We start from the raw sequence: 13,697 nt of genomic DNA, 5'->3' as shown, positions 1-13,697 counted from the left end.
GCACACTCAGCTCTCGCCAAGAACTTTTTCCCTACACGTTCTCTCGCGTGTTTGCTGTGTCGAAAAAACGGACGCTGCGTTCGTAGTGCAGTATCGATGTGAAATATCGCCTCATTTAATTGGAAATGTCCCTGAGGACCTTTCAAAGTTTTCTGTGTACTCTGCTGAGCCAGATCTTTCCTGACAGTGACCTCAGTCAGCTTATTTCTGGTACACTGCATTGGACAGGTCAGTGCCATTGATTTCTCATTGCCTCTTGGCACAATAAAGAGTGTCAACGCACCATTGAGATGCGTCCTTGACCAAAGTGTAACACGTCAACTCGGTGAACAAGCTTCCCCGAAAAAAAAAGAAGCACATTTGACTTCATATCCCAATTGTATTCCCATTTTCAGCTTCAAGTGAATTCATTAATATGAATAATAACAGACCACCAACTTAGTCGCCGAGGCTTTTTCTTTTCGCTCAACAGAAAAAGTCTAATTTGCTATCATCAGGTGTTTTTTTTGTTTTTTTCTTCTTTTTTCAAACAGGGTCTGGTCTTTGTGATATAATCCTAGTTCTATAGATGAAATAGAGTCTCGACAGGCAGCGGCAGGATTACGTGAAAGCCTTTTCCAGTGCTGTGTCTTTGTGGGATTTCGGCAGAGAAACGGCAGGTTGACGACAAAACAAATTGGAAGCGGGAAATGTACAGCTAAAGAAACAGCAATATAGAGTATTTACAAAGCTTTATATTGGCACTGCACCATATTACTTCGCCAGCTGCAGAAAATTCATTGTCCATTAGTAATACAAAATTTCCAAAGGAATAATTTAATGGCGCTCTCTCCTCAGTCGGCTATTTCACACAACCCACAAAAGGGAAATGCCTTTACTTTATATTCAGTTGTAGTTATCCTCCTAAAATGCCAAGTGTAATGTCATGCAATATCTGACCAAATGACCTTAATTTAAAGGGCTGCCATTGATGTCAACATGGAGTAAATAGCAAGTTGCAAATGTGCATTGATTGTTTAGATGCTCCAGGTGACAGCGTGCCAGCAGAGAGAACTTTTGTTTACCCCTCAAATTTCACCGAATGGAGAGTTGACCAAGATTGAATGAAGATATTGCACCTTAAAAGGAAATGTGAGCTGACGGTCTAAATCAACCTTATGGGGCCTATATGTAATAACCAGACATCTTGGCTATACGTCAGCTGCCTCAGCAAATCAGCCAGTGTGTGCGTGTGTGTGTGTGTGCGTGCGGTGCAATTCAATCAGGAAATGAGATGCAAATGAGTCCATACATCTACAGCATATTTTAAGACGTTTATTCAGTGTTTTGATCTAGACTTTCCCCTTGTTACTTTAAATCGACAAACTATTCAAAAGATTCCCTTTGTTCTTCACTTTTGTAAGAATGTGGAGAAAATATTCGGAACGCATTACGTGCTGAAAACCGCCTGTCATTGCCGACAATAAAGGGTAGCTTAATAGATGTTAGCGCGGATGGTAAAGAGGACAAAAAGAAGCGGCCCTCCGTTGTCCGCAAACTGCCTGGCACAACTAAAAATGAATCCATTACCTTCAGACTGTTTACTTTGTACTTTTGGCTGTGAAGGCAATGAACATAAATAAGTCACAGAAGCCAAGGCCTCAACTTCTTTCACAGGCCACGTTTTTTCCGCTTTTTAAAAAGTCACACGCCAAGCGGCCTGGCAGCGAGCAGTGACAAGACGCAAGGGAGAGAATGGACGGAATGAGGAGACAAAAACCAACACAAAAACGGTAACATCTGCAGCCGCTTCCAGACAGACAGTTGGATGTGAATAACTCTGCACTTTGTGCCCTGACCTTGGCGAACAAAGAGGGGGGGGGGGGATGCCTCAGAAGCAAAGTGGGACATCCTGGGAGGCGAGCATTTCGGCAGGTTGGGAGTAAATATTCCTCCGCCAGTACACTGCATGCCACTTATCATAGCAATGAGTAAATGAAGCTGTGCATGTGCATATGTGAAAGGGTGCAAATAGATTATCAACCTAACTTGAAGGTTATAATATACGCCCAGATTCATTTCACCTCAGTCTAAAGTTAGAAAAGGCAAATTCCTCCCCATCAAAATCAAAGGGCGCCACAACAAAGCAACTGTGTACTCCACGACTTAAATCTTACAAGTTCCTAATCCTTCTGAAGTCCACACGGGACCCTTGGTCTCCATGGCAACAGTCGGGCATTCAACCAAGTGATTGCCTCCAATGAATTTCAGATAAGACAAAATGGAAGTGAATTGATGTGATTTTAATGCAGAAGTGCGGGACGGACGGGAGGTCCACTCGCTTCATATTTGAATAAAGCAAACAGAGCAGACAAAAGGCTGACAGCCTTAAATGACATTGTCAGTACAAAAATTATCAGCCAGTTTACAATCTGTTTGCTCATGTAGAACAAACAGAATGTGTGTGGCATCCCCGGGCTTTGTGAGCGGCAGGGCCAGCAGCCGGCGACGGGAGAAAAGCAGATATGGGCTCTCCCTGCAGCCCTGCAACAATTAGATAGCAATTTGACAGGCACACTCCAAATGTCACTTTGTTGTCCTCTCCCAAGGGCATGAAGGCTCGTCTTTTCCTTCTTTTTTGATTCCGTCGAAAAGGAAATACATAATTGAGGCACCCTGCAGAAACAGACAAATTGTGAGACCTATGGTCAGAGGACTGCCGGTGTGGGATATCACAGACGCATTCCAAACGTGAGACCCTCAGTTTCCTAGCAAGGGCTCCAATCTAGGTCCTCTCTTCGGCTTCCTTTGGTGGTAGGCGACCAACAGGGAGATCCTGCGGCCTCGCCTGCTCACACTGCCCTTTGTTGTATGCTGTCACTCGTTTTGTTTCGGCCTTGTTAACCTCACTGTGGCTGGGCCGCAACGCATCCATTTTATCCTGCGACAAGCAACGAAAACAGAGCGGGTTTGCACCTTGAACCTTGCCACTGTAAAGGTCATCTGTCCACGGGTGTAGCGCCGAACTGCATTTACTGCCATTGGTTTTCTGAAGTGTTCCTGAGCCCACGTGGTGATATCCTTTACACATTGATGTCGGTTTTTGATGCAGTGCCGCCTGAGGGATCGAAGGTCACGGGCATTCAATGTTGGTTTTCGACCTTGCCGCTTAGATGCAGTGATTTCTCCAGATTCTCCCAACCTTTTGATGATATTATGGACCGTAGATGATGAAATCCCTAAATTCCTTGCAGTTGTCCGTTGAGGAACATTGTCCGTAAACTGTTCGACTATTTTCTCCCGCACTTGTTCACAAAGAGGTGACCCTCGCCCCATCTTTGCTTGTGAATGACTGAGCCATTCCGGGAAGCTCCTTTTCTACCCAATCATGGCACCCACCTGTTCCCAATTAGCCCGTTCACCTGTGCGAGGTTCCAAACAGGTGTTTGATGAGCAGTCCTCAACTTTCTCAGTCTTTTTTGGAACGTGTTGCAGCCATAAAATTCCAAGTTCATGATTATTTGCTAAAAACAATAAGGTTTATCAGTTTGAACATTAAATATCTTCTCTTTGTAGTGTTTTCAATTAAATATAGGTTGAACATGATTTGCAAATCAACGTATTCTGTGTTTATTTATGTATAACACAATGTCCCGACTTCATTGGAATTGGAGTTGTAATATCATAGCGATGCAAGTACACCCTTTCCAATGCAAGAAAGTTTCACTTGTCACGAGTATTTATTACCATGTTAATTTGAATGTCAAAAGCTTTGAAATATCCTAAATAAATGAAAAAGACAACAGAAAGTTAATGACTGTAACTGTATTCTGTTTTTATTTCTGTTTAACACAACGTCTCAACTTCATTGCAATTGTGGTTGTAAATGTAAGACTTTAGAGATAGGCTTTTGTGTGTTTGTTGTGTGTGACATGGTGCCAGGCTGTGACCCAGCAGATCCAACAGCAAGCGCTGTTTATCTTGTGTCCAATACAGACAGATCTTTATACTTACTACACAGTAGTGATTCAATTGCAAAATGCATGTCTACATACATTCAAATAAATGAAGCGTATATGTCAGTATGATGTGTTCGCTTACAGTCATTTTCTGTTTCTGTCAGCTCTGCTGTCAGCTGTCAGTCTTGTAGGCATAAATTCCATTTTTATGGTTATCATTGAGATCTATGAACATTACCTGGCAACAAGTGGCCATGGACATGTAATAAAACCAGGAAAACGAATTGGAATCGTCCTGTTAATTTACATCGCTGCATCTACTATGTTATTTCATTGGTGAAGTTTGCGACTGAAACACAATATTTTTGTCGCTTCTACCATTTGTAATATTGATATTGGAAGACCAATTGGAATTTACAAAAGAACATCAGAGTCACTACAGTTCTCTGGAGCCTATTTAAGTTTTGGTTTGATTCACCATGTACTCTAATCAATTTCCAGCAAACTGTAAAGGAGTGGAGTGTGCAGAAAGGAATAAAGTATTATATTTAAGTTGCAGATCAAGATGCCAATGTCATTTTTGACAACAGCTTGGTCATGGAGGAGCTCTGTGCTCTCATTATGCGATTCGTTTGCGATGCGTTTGCCCCCAAAACTCGTTCTCCTGTGCGTACATCATACATATTGGGAATAGAAATGTAAGCAACAATTATTGCAGTCAAAAGTGGAAGACAAAAAGCTGCAAAGTCAAGCACTGATATTTTTTTCATCTTTTCCTGCTGAGTGCCACTTAGTAGCCGCTGTTTCTTCTTCGATGCTTCTTGATGTCCAGCTGAAGTCCTCATTTGAGAAAAGCGGCTTGTCACAATGGTAATTGATATTCATCGCAAGATGTTTCTCCCCGTGCCGCTCTGCGCGGCTGCTGAGATGCAGCATAGTCTTATTAAAAAGTTGTTTGATTAGTCGGCCCGGGAATGAAGGCTGTGGAAAGGTCTGGCAGCAGCAGATCAAAGGGGAATGATAAATCTGCCATTGCCAGTCAGCCACTAGAGCATCAAAACACATCCATTTCTTTGCAAAGTCGATCCAATTATTGCCAGCCACTAACACCATAGCCGCTATGCTTTGGCTCTTTTTATTCCAGGCTAAATTGCTCTTGCCCCTCCTTTTTCCTTTCTTTTTGCAGATACGGCAATCGGTCATAAAAGGGCCAGGCATCATTAGTGCTGTTTGAATTGGAGCCCTGTAATGTTTGGTTAAGAGGGTTAATGCAAATTTGATGAAAGAATAAGGCTGCATTTACATATCGGCCTCAGCTCACATGGGCTGGGTAAACGTTCTGTTTATCTCAAGTGTCAATTTATGATTTCAGTCAAATGTAAGAGCGACCTTGGCCCAGTCACAGCACAAGACCAAGGAAATGTGCTCCCACTAAACTACTTATTGTTTGAGTAAAATCCCTTTTGTAATCTACCCAATAAACATATCCAGGTGTGTTCTACCCCCCCCCCCCCCCCCCCAAAAAAAAATTTAAAATAAAAAAAACAACAACAGAAGTATTAATTCTAAACATCAAAGGTAATGCTTGGGAAAAATACAAAATGTTTGTCTTTTATTTCAAATTTGGCAACAGACAATTTGACACTTTGAGAGCTCATAATCAGAATCAGAATCAGAATCATCTTTATTTGCCAAGTATGTCCAAAACACACAAGGAATTTGTCTCCGGTAGTTGGAGCCGCTCTAGTACAACAGACAGTCAATTTACTGTCATACCCATACAATACAAAACTAATTTCTAGATTAAGAAAATATGTACATAATGTACATTTCCCACTCTAGTACATCACTGACATGAAAAATATCTAACAGAAATTCACATTCCAAGTTGACTTTATGAAATGATTGACTTAATTAGGAAAAGGGCATGGAATAAAAAGCAATGGAATAAGGCAAATGACACACAATTCCATGATTAAAATATTTGTACAGGAAATTCCCACTATGTCTCAGTTCCGTACAGTATTTTACAATCATTTAAAAATAGATTACAAAATTAAGTTCAACCAGAAAACATATTGACAGTAAAAAAATGAGTGAAACTATTCAAATCTGGCTTGACCACATCGTGGGCTGAGTCGGCTGCTAAAAATAAGGCAAAACACTGCCATCTATGGCTTCTTTTTGAGGACTGCTCAAGTCTTGTGCAGCCAGCACAAAGGCAATCCGATATTCATTTTAAAAAAAACATCAAAAATAGATTGTGCAATATTTGCAAATGAGAGGAATACAATAAAGTTATAATCACAACAATGCAATGTACATTCAATAATTTTCCTTTTCAGAAATAGACAAAACATTTGGAGCTGGTGTTCCAACCAAAGTTTGGACGTCTGAAGCTGACACGTTTTTGGCTTCCAAATTTGACAGATTAGACTCAAAGCTAGATTTTCATCCAAATGGGCATCTGGTGGCCATATCCTTTAAGCAACACAATTCTGCACAAATCAGGGGTTCTGTCGGAGCTTTTCCTACCACCTGCTGTGTATCTTCCCCTCGATGCGATTGAGCCTGCCTTCATTGTTTCATCATTTCATCTTTACACTTTGTAGGCCAAAATGCAACACACATTGCACATTTTGTACTTTAATGGCCAATATAACGATACAGCAAAGCATTCTATCCCGTATGCGCCTACCATCTACCGTATATGGCAGATATCCCATTTCCGATGCATTTAAATTGGCAATAAAAAGACATATCAAGGCAAAATTTTGACTACGATTCAAGAGCGCATTAAGGCACAATAATGAAAAGCATATAGCTGCCAGACTGGGGTAGCAGGCTGGCGGTGAAAAATAGAAGCAAGCCAGATGTCAGGGCTTCTATAGCTTAGGCCTTGACCAGGCCTTCGTCTGCGGCTGCCCTTTATGTCGCTCTCTGCGTGATGCCCCGGTCCCCTATGGGAGCCCCGAGGCTTTACTGATGATGAGACGCGATCTGTCCCGTCTGTCACCTCGCTCCAAGTTATTCATACGCCATCCATACAGTCGCTCCTCCAAGGCTGCTAATCCCCGTCTCCCGAGGTGGAGTGCAGACATGGGAGCAGACAGGCGGGCAGGTTGCAAGTCTGTTCATAAGATGTTCAACACACTGAGCATGAAGGCGCATTTCTCATCGACAACATTTGGGGCAATGCTATCAGCGTGAGGCTGCAGAACAGTGGGCTGCTGGCGCAAGTGGAAACCATGATTCAGACAATAACGTGCTAACGCATGCGGTACAGACAATCTGGCAGCCTCGCCGTGCAGAGGTTGTGGAACTGATTTCATCATCCAGATTTGGAAAAACACGGCACTTGATGACTTCCTAATCCGAATTTATCGGACAGCGGATGATAACTTCTTTTGTTTTCTTTCCCCCGACTTTCACAAATAGCATGAAAGTTCACACTAAATTGAAAAAAAAATAACATCCTAAAACTGCAATTTGTTGAAATCCATCTGTTGCTGGATGGAGACACCTCAGCACACTTCTGAGTACATTTGCTCAGCGTTTACAAACAAAAAATGTTTATGTAATGCATTTATTTGAACAACTAAGAAATGTGCAAATAGATCATTCTTAGGGAATCTTTGCTTTGCAAACACACCTATTATGGATTCCGGTTCGACACTATCCAGGTCAACGGGAATTGGGACTGACAACTGAAAGTCGTTTCTGTTTGTGGTTGTGCAAGACTCACTATGCCACAATCACTTTTTTTTTCTTTCTCTCCCGCATAGAAGAACCCATCAATTCATCTTGGACAACTTGACCACTCCCTTCAAGGATCAGCACATAAAGACTGACCTGGGGCACACACACCAGAGAGCATTAATCAGTGCCACAGGTGCGTGCGTGTGCGTGCGCGTGTGTGTGTGTGTGAGGTCAGATTGTGCTGTGGTGTGTTGTAACTGCTGGTTCATATACAGGGCACTGGATCAACCCTAGATCAACAATAACTTAATAATAGCAACGAGTCACAAAAACATACACAAGTGTAAATGTGTTGCTATTTCCCGTTGAGTATTGATTCTCGAATGTGTGATCAGGAATGTTTGTCAAACTCAAATAGTATTGTTTTTTTCCTGCAGAGATTAACCTGTTTAATGCAGAGCGCAATCACCCATTGAGATGTACATACTGCGCGTGTATGTTGGGGTGGTTTGGCGCGTTCCCGTGTGTGTGGGTGGAGGAAGCCAGTGAATTTGGAGCCAGCGCGTGCTTTGTCAATTGCCATTTGATTTGTCACTCGGCAGAGTCAGACTGAGTCACTCGGCAGGCCACACCTGCTTTCCCCATCTCTGCCTTTCTTCTCCCTCCAACACAAGGTGTATCTAAGGGTTCACCTCCGGGCCAACAGTGTTGACACACATACCTCACAGCCTGTGGCCCATGCCCAATTCTTTCAGCGAGCGGCAGCATCGAGCTACAGCGGGAAAATCATCACGAGTCAAATCTTCAGCCGTCAAATCTCAGTGAGTTTTGCTCATTCGTGTTATTACCTCCACATTTATTCTTCGGTACAAGTTGACATTCTCCACTTCCACAAAATGCTTTTTCTTTCGTAATGAGACTTAAACACGCTCGCTTGTTTATACCTGCTCAATTCAATGACGTCAACTCCAACAGATGAAGATGTTTCCTTTTCTAAATACAGTAATACTCATTACACGATCAATGAAACAATATGTTCAGTGGAACTGCACTGATGAGTGGTTTTTAAGTTTGAATTTCGGCTCTCAGGCTCTTCCGTGTAGAGTTTGTGTCGCTCTGGGGGAGGAGCTTATCTAGGTTTTTCCAGGTACTCTGAGTTCCTCCCACATTGCAAAAACATTTATGGTAGGCTAAGTGAAGACTCGAAATTGCCTAGATCAGTGATTCTCAACCACTTTAGTGTGCCGTGAGCGCTCTTCAGGTGTGCCGCGGGATATTATATAGTTTTACGTAATTGCTCAAACAATTATTTGTTGACAAGAAATAATGTATCTTTGTTCATCTATTTATGCCAGTGAGGCATAGTGACAGACAGAACAAATACATGCCATTCTGTTAGATAGCAGGAAGTGAATACAATAATTAATGTATCCACTTTTTGTGGCATTTTTGTTTGTTGGTGTGCCGTGAGATTTTTCATTTGTAAATGATGTGCTTTGGCTACATAAAGGTTGGAAATCACTGGCCTCGATGTCAATGTGAGCGTGAATGCTTGTCTATATGTGCCCTGCGATTGGCCGGCGACCAATTCAGCCCAGCCACCTGGGCTAGGCTTCAGCTCGCCCGCAATCCTAATGAGGCCTAGCCTTAGAAAATGAATGGATGATGGATGAAATAACTACAGTTAAACCACAACTCTTGAACCACTTAAGGGGAACTATACCGACATTTTTTTTTCTTTTGCAAGATTACATTGTATGTGCTTGCACTACTGAAAACACAGTACTCTGATTAATATTGCATTTGTGGAATAAGAACGAAATGGAATAATTCGTCACCGTACGAGCTGCGCCATTTCGGGAGAAAACGTCGTAAGTCAGAGACCCAAAGTGACGAAGTGATGTCACAATTAATGTAGCTCGTTGTCTTACATTTTGAGAAAGATTGCATCAGTCGAGGCGGCACGGTGGCCGACTGGTTAGAGCGTCTGCCTCAAAGTTCTGAGGTGCGGGGTTCAATCCACGGTCCCGCCTGTGTGGAGTTTGCATGTTCTCCCCGTGCCTGCGTGGGTTTTCTCCGGGCACTCCGGTTTCCTCCCACATCCCAAAAACATGCATTAATTGGAGACTCTAAATTGCCCGTAGGTGTGAATGGTTGTTTGTTTGTATGTGCCCTACGATTGGCTGGCAAACAGTTCAGGGTGTGCCCCGCCTCCTGCCCGATGATGGCTGGGATAGGCTCCAGCAAGCCCGCGACTCAGAAAATGGATGGATGGATGTTGTACAGATAACATACAAAAGCCTGTTTATTGTGGGCAAGATTCCTTTGCGATTTGAAGGACATAAACATTCAGACACACAAACACACACACACTTCTAGTAATTGAAAACATGCCTGTTAGAATTCAATTTATTGAAGTGAAAGTTCATCATTTTACAATGCTTCGCAATTTACCTTTTTACAAGCCATGGCAGCAACCAAATGATTTCAGGCCAATAAGTACAGTACACGTTGTTGCTTAAGGAAATCGCACAAGCAACTCAGTTTATTTGCCTCTTTGAGAGCAGCACAGATAAGAATGAGTCAAGTTGTCCAATGCGGGGAGCAGCTAATGGATTGGCCGCTGCACACAATAGGCGGGTGGTGCCATCGAGTCACATTCCTCACATGCCAGTCAGTCTGTCAGTGACCCTGAAACGGAGCCCACTTTCCCAATTAGGGTCATTAGTGTGAGCCAGTAAGTGGCCCGGTCACACGTGGCTGCAAAGCAGGCCCACTTTGGCACGTTGGAAGGACTCCAAGCAGAACAACACAATCAGGACATTTTCACCAAGACGTCCATCAGGACATTCAGAGGTTACTCAGCGTAGGTGCAAGTGATATTTGCATGCCGAAACAAAGAGCTCAGGGAGTTGGACAAAAGGAAGTCATATTTTAGTCACACTTTGAGTGACTTGATGAGCATTTGCATCGAGCTTATAAATAAAGTCGTCTCACATCACGAGACAGGCAGTTATGGCAGTTGCTTCTTTTCACAGCGCTCTGACATTCAGCACAGGACGTTTTCAGCCAATAGTTATCTAAACGATCAATTCAGGCACTGCGACCATTTACATCTGGTGGTTACATTTACTTTTGTTTCCGTTTTTGTCGCCGAAAAAAATGAGCCGTTAATGTATTGTATATGTCGTTACTTATTTGAATGCTTATTTGTTCGTTCGAAGCTTTGGACCATCCGTTCATGGATATGAGGAAAATGATGATCCTACCATCGTTGTCATCATCATCAAAGAAAAGATTTCATCTTTGGTCTTCTGAAATATAAAACAGCTAAAGATATACCGACACAAGAGAGGCAACTTCAAACCTTGCTAGTCGTTTAAAAAAAACTGCAAACTCACCTCTAATTATTGTAATATGTCAACATTACTGATCTGTAAAGGACAATTAAACTAACCTAACACTTTTAGGACTTTTACATGCAGTAGAGCTGTATGTATTAATTTATATATTGAATGAATATGTTTGTTGTTGTGGTCACAATTTTCTGTACCGTATTACTGAATACCGTATATGAGAAACAGCTCTCAGTATGATTAAGTGTAGTTCTACGTCACTGCAAAACTACATTCGCAATCGACACATTAGCTCTGAAACAGTGGCAATTGAATCTGAGCAGGAACTATTTCTTGTATTGGACCTTCTTCAGGCAGCATGTGTGTTGCCTGGAGTGCTCCTGCCGCATCTGCGAGGATATGCTAGTTGTCATGGAGAATTCCAGGGAATATATGAAGAAGCATTATATCAGTAGTTCATCTGGCTGCGAGACCTCCTTGCAGAATTTGCAGCACTTGTCTTTACAGCATAGAACACGTTTTATGCTTCTATCTCAGTGTTTGCAAGGATTTACTATACAGCTCTCAGCACCACCTGCATTCTCTTGAATCATTGCCAGCCACTCATTTTTTTTCTTTTATTCTTCCACTCATTTTGAGAAAAGGTGTGTAAAGAGATTTGGAAAGTGGAAGAACAGAAGTATCAGTCAGCAACTTTTACATTCAAAAGGCAATAAAGAAAATGACTCGGAGAGAAATCACTGGAGATTAGCGCTCAAGCTGTTGGCAGGTTCAGTTGCTGAAAGAAGCCTGTGAGCTGTGCAGCTGGGAGATGCGTGTGTAGATTCATCAGGTTAGACTGCCATGGCGGGCGGGATGAGGTAGCTGGAAACGTGCTGAAAGGTGCTCTGAGCTGGGGAGAAGATGACACCTTCCTACATGTGAAGTGCTGAATAAACAGTAAATGCTTCTCAATGCTACAAGTGCCACAAGTGGAATCAAATTGTCAGAAGAGCGTACGGGGATGTCGTGTTTAACGGACATCAATTAGCTTGCTATTGTATGAACGCCACCACGCCATACATAAGAGGTGGAAAAGTACTTACACTGTAGTTGATGACTTTACATCTCTCGATTAGCATTTTTTTATGTGGAGTCGTCATCTGAGGTCGAAAAAGTAACAAGCCTATGTTGACAAAGGAATAGAAAGTACAGATATCTGTTTTCAAATCTAGGGAAGTCATCAAAAAAATATATATATTCAAATAAAGTACAGATACCTTAAAAATCTACTTACAGCAGTACATTGCAGTAACAATGTTTTTGTACTTTGTTACTTCCCACGACTGCATACAGCACATGCACGTATGCACCGCAGCACCTTTAATTGATAGCATGCTGTAATATTGTACCAGCGTCGACAATGGCTCGAATAACACAAAGTTATATGGTACACTGCGGGTGTACTCAGTGCCTGCCGTGTTTGTTTGATGTGTTGTCTGCCTTGTAGAGTGCAAAGTAACTCACCTTGTTCTCTGTCATAAAGAGGCTGTTTGCAGAGAGCTCCTCAGATTTACGGCAAAGTGGGCTGCAAAGCACCGCACTCAGACAGACCAGCTAGCTGCTGATCTCAGTGGCATGTTAGTAAATCATACTGGGGGGGGGGGAAAAAAAATAATCATCCTGCCTTGTTTGTATAACTGCTAAACCAACCGAGTCCCAGCAAGTGAGACATGATTGTTTACCACTCCAGCTGTGACACCCTCCACTACCAAAATGGACAAGAGAAAGGCATATTTGCTTAAAGCAACCGCCTTGTGTTTTCATACTTTGGTGTTAATAATACCACTTGGAGGAATACCAAATATATCTGACAGCTCTGCACAGTAGGCCTCAATGAACGAGGCTGTGTTGACGTAAGCAACACCGCCCTCCAGCGGAGAGGGGTCGCCACAGCTCGTTTTTGAACCCGGGACCGCAGAACAGTGAGGAAGATCTGCTCACCAGTCAGCCGCCGTGCCACCCCAAATAAAGCTATCCATCCAGCCTTCCATTTTCTGTACCGCTTTATCCTCACGGGTCGCGGGCGTGCTGGAGCCTATCCCAGCTGTCTCCGGGCGAGAAGCCAGGTACACCCTGAACTGGTCGCCAGCCAATCGCAGGGCACGTAGAAACAAACAACTATTCGCGCACACGTTCACCCAATTACTCAAATATAGGCAAAAATATACATTGTTCCTCGAACCTATAATAACTTTGTTTCTTGTAATTCAACGTCTGAACACAGTGGTATCCTGTGTTTTTGTGTGAAAACTGCACAGCTAAACAGAAAAGTGTTATGTTCCCATGGTTTTTTTTTTAACAAAACAAACTTCTGCTTCAGACTAACTCTCCCATTTCTTTTTGTTCTAAAAACGAGCAAGGAATCCCACTGACTGCACAAGAACACTATTCTTGTTTTAATAAACCAAATACTGTGTAGACATCCATAAATAATGACTGTTTAGTGCAGATGATTGAACATAAAAGTATATTTTTTAGATACTATATCTTTTTGTGACCAAAGCAATGGTTTGCTAGCATTGTTAGCTTTGTGGAAACATGCCGTTTAATCTTTGCTCCACATTGTTGTATGATCTAAGGAACATAAACAAATGGTACACATCTACTTATCAGCAAACATTTCAGTTATTTGTAGTGTCCATGGACATCCATTGATTTTCTC

General features: G+C 42.4%; 1 long non-coding RNA gene across 1 annotated transcript; it reads right to left on the bottom strand.

Moving 5' to 3' along the window:
• Window positions 1–11,596: 11,596 nt before the first annotated feature.
• Window positions 11,597–12,646, bottom strand: LOC133488028 (uncharacterized). The gene is made up of 4 exons (XR_009791532.1): window positions 12,500–12,646; window positions 12,270–12,353; window positions 12,079–12,158; window positions 11,597–11,885 (listed from the first exon to the last, which is right to left on the bottom strand). It is a non-coding gene; the product is annotated as an uncharacterized LOC133488028 (long non-coding RNA).
• Window positions 12,647–13,697: the final 1,051 nt, after the last annotated feature.

This window comes from Phyllopteryx taeniolatus, chromosome 13, assembly GCF_024500385.1.
Source record: "Phyllopteryx taeniolatus isolate TA_2022b chromosome 13, UOR_Ptae_1.2, whole genome shotgun sequence".
Taxonomy (NCBI): domain Eukaryota; kingdom Metazoa; phylum Chordata; class Actinopteri; order Syngnathiformes; family Syngnathidae; genus Phyllopteryx; species Phyllopteryx taeniolatus.
This window is presented reverse-complemented; position numbering and strand designations above follow the sequence as displayed.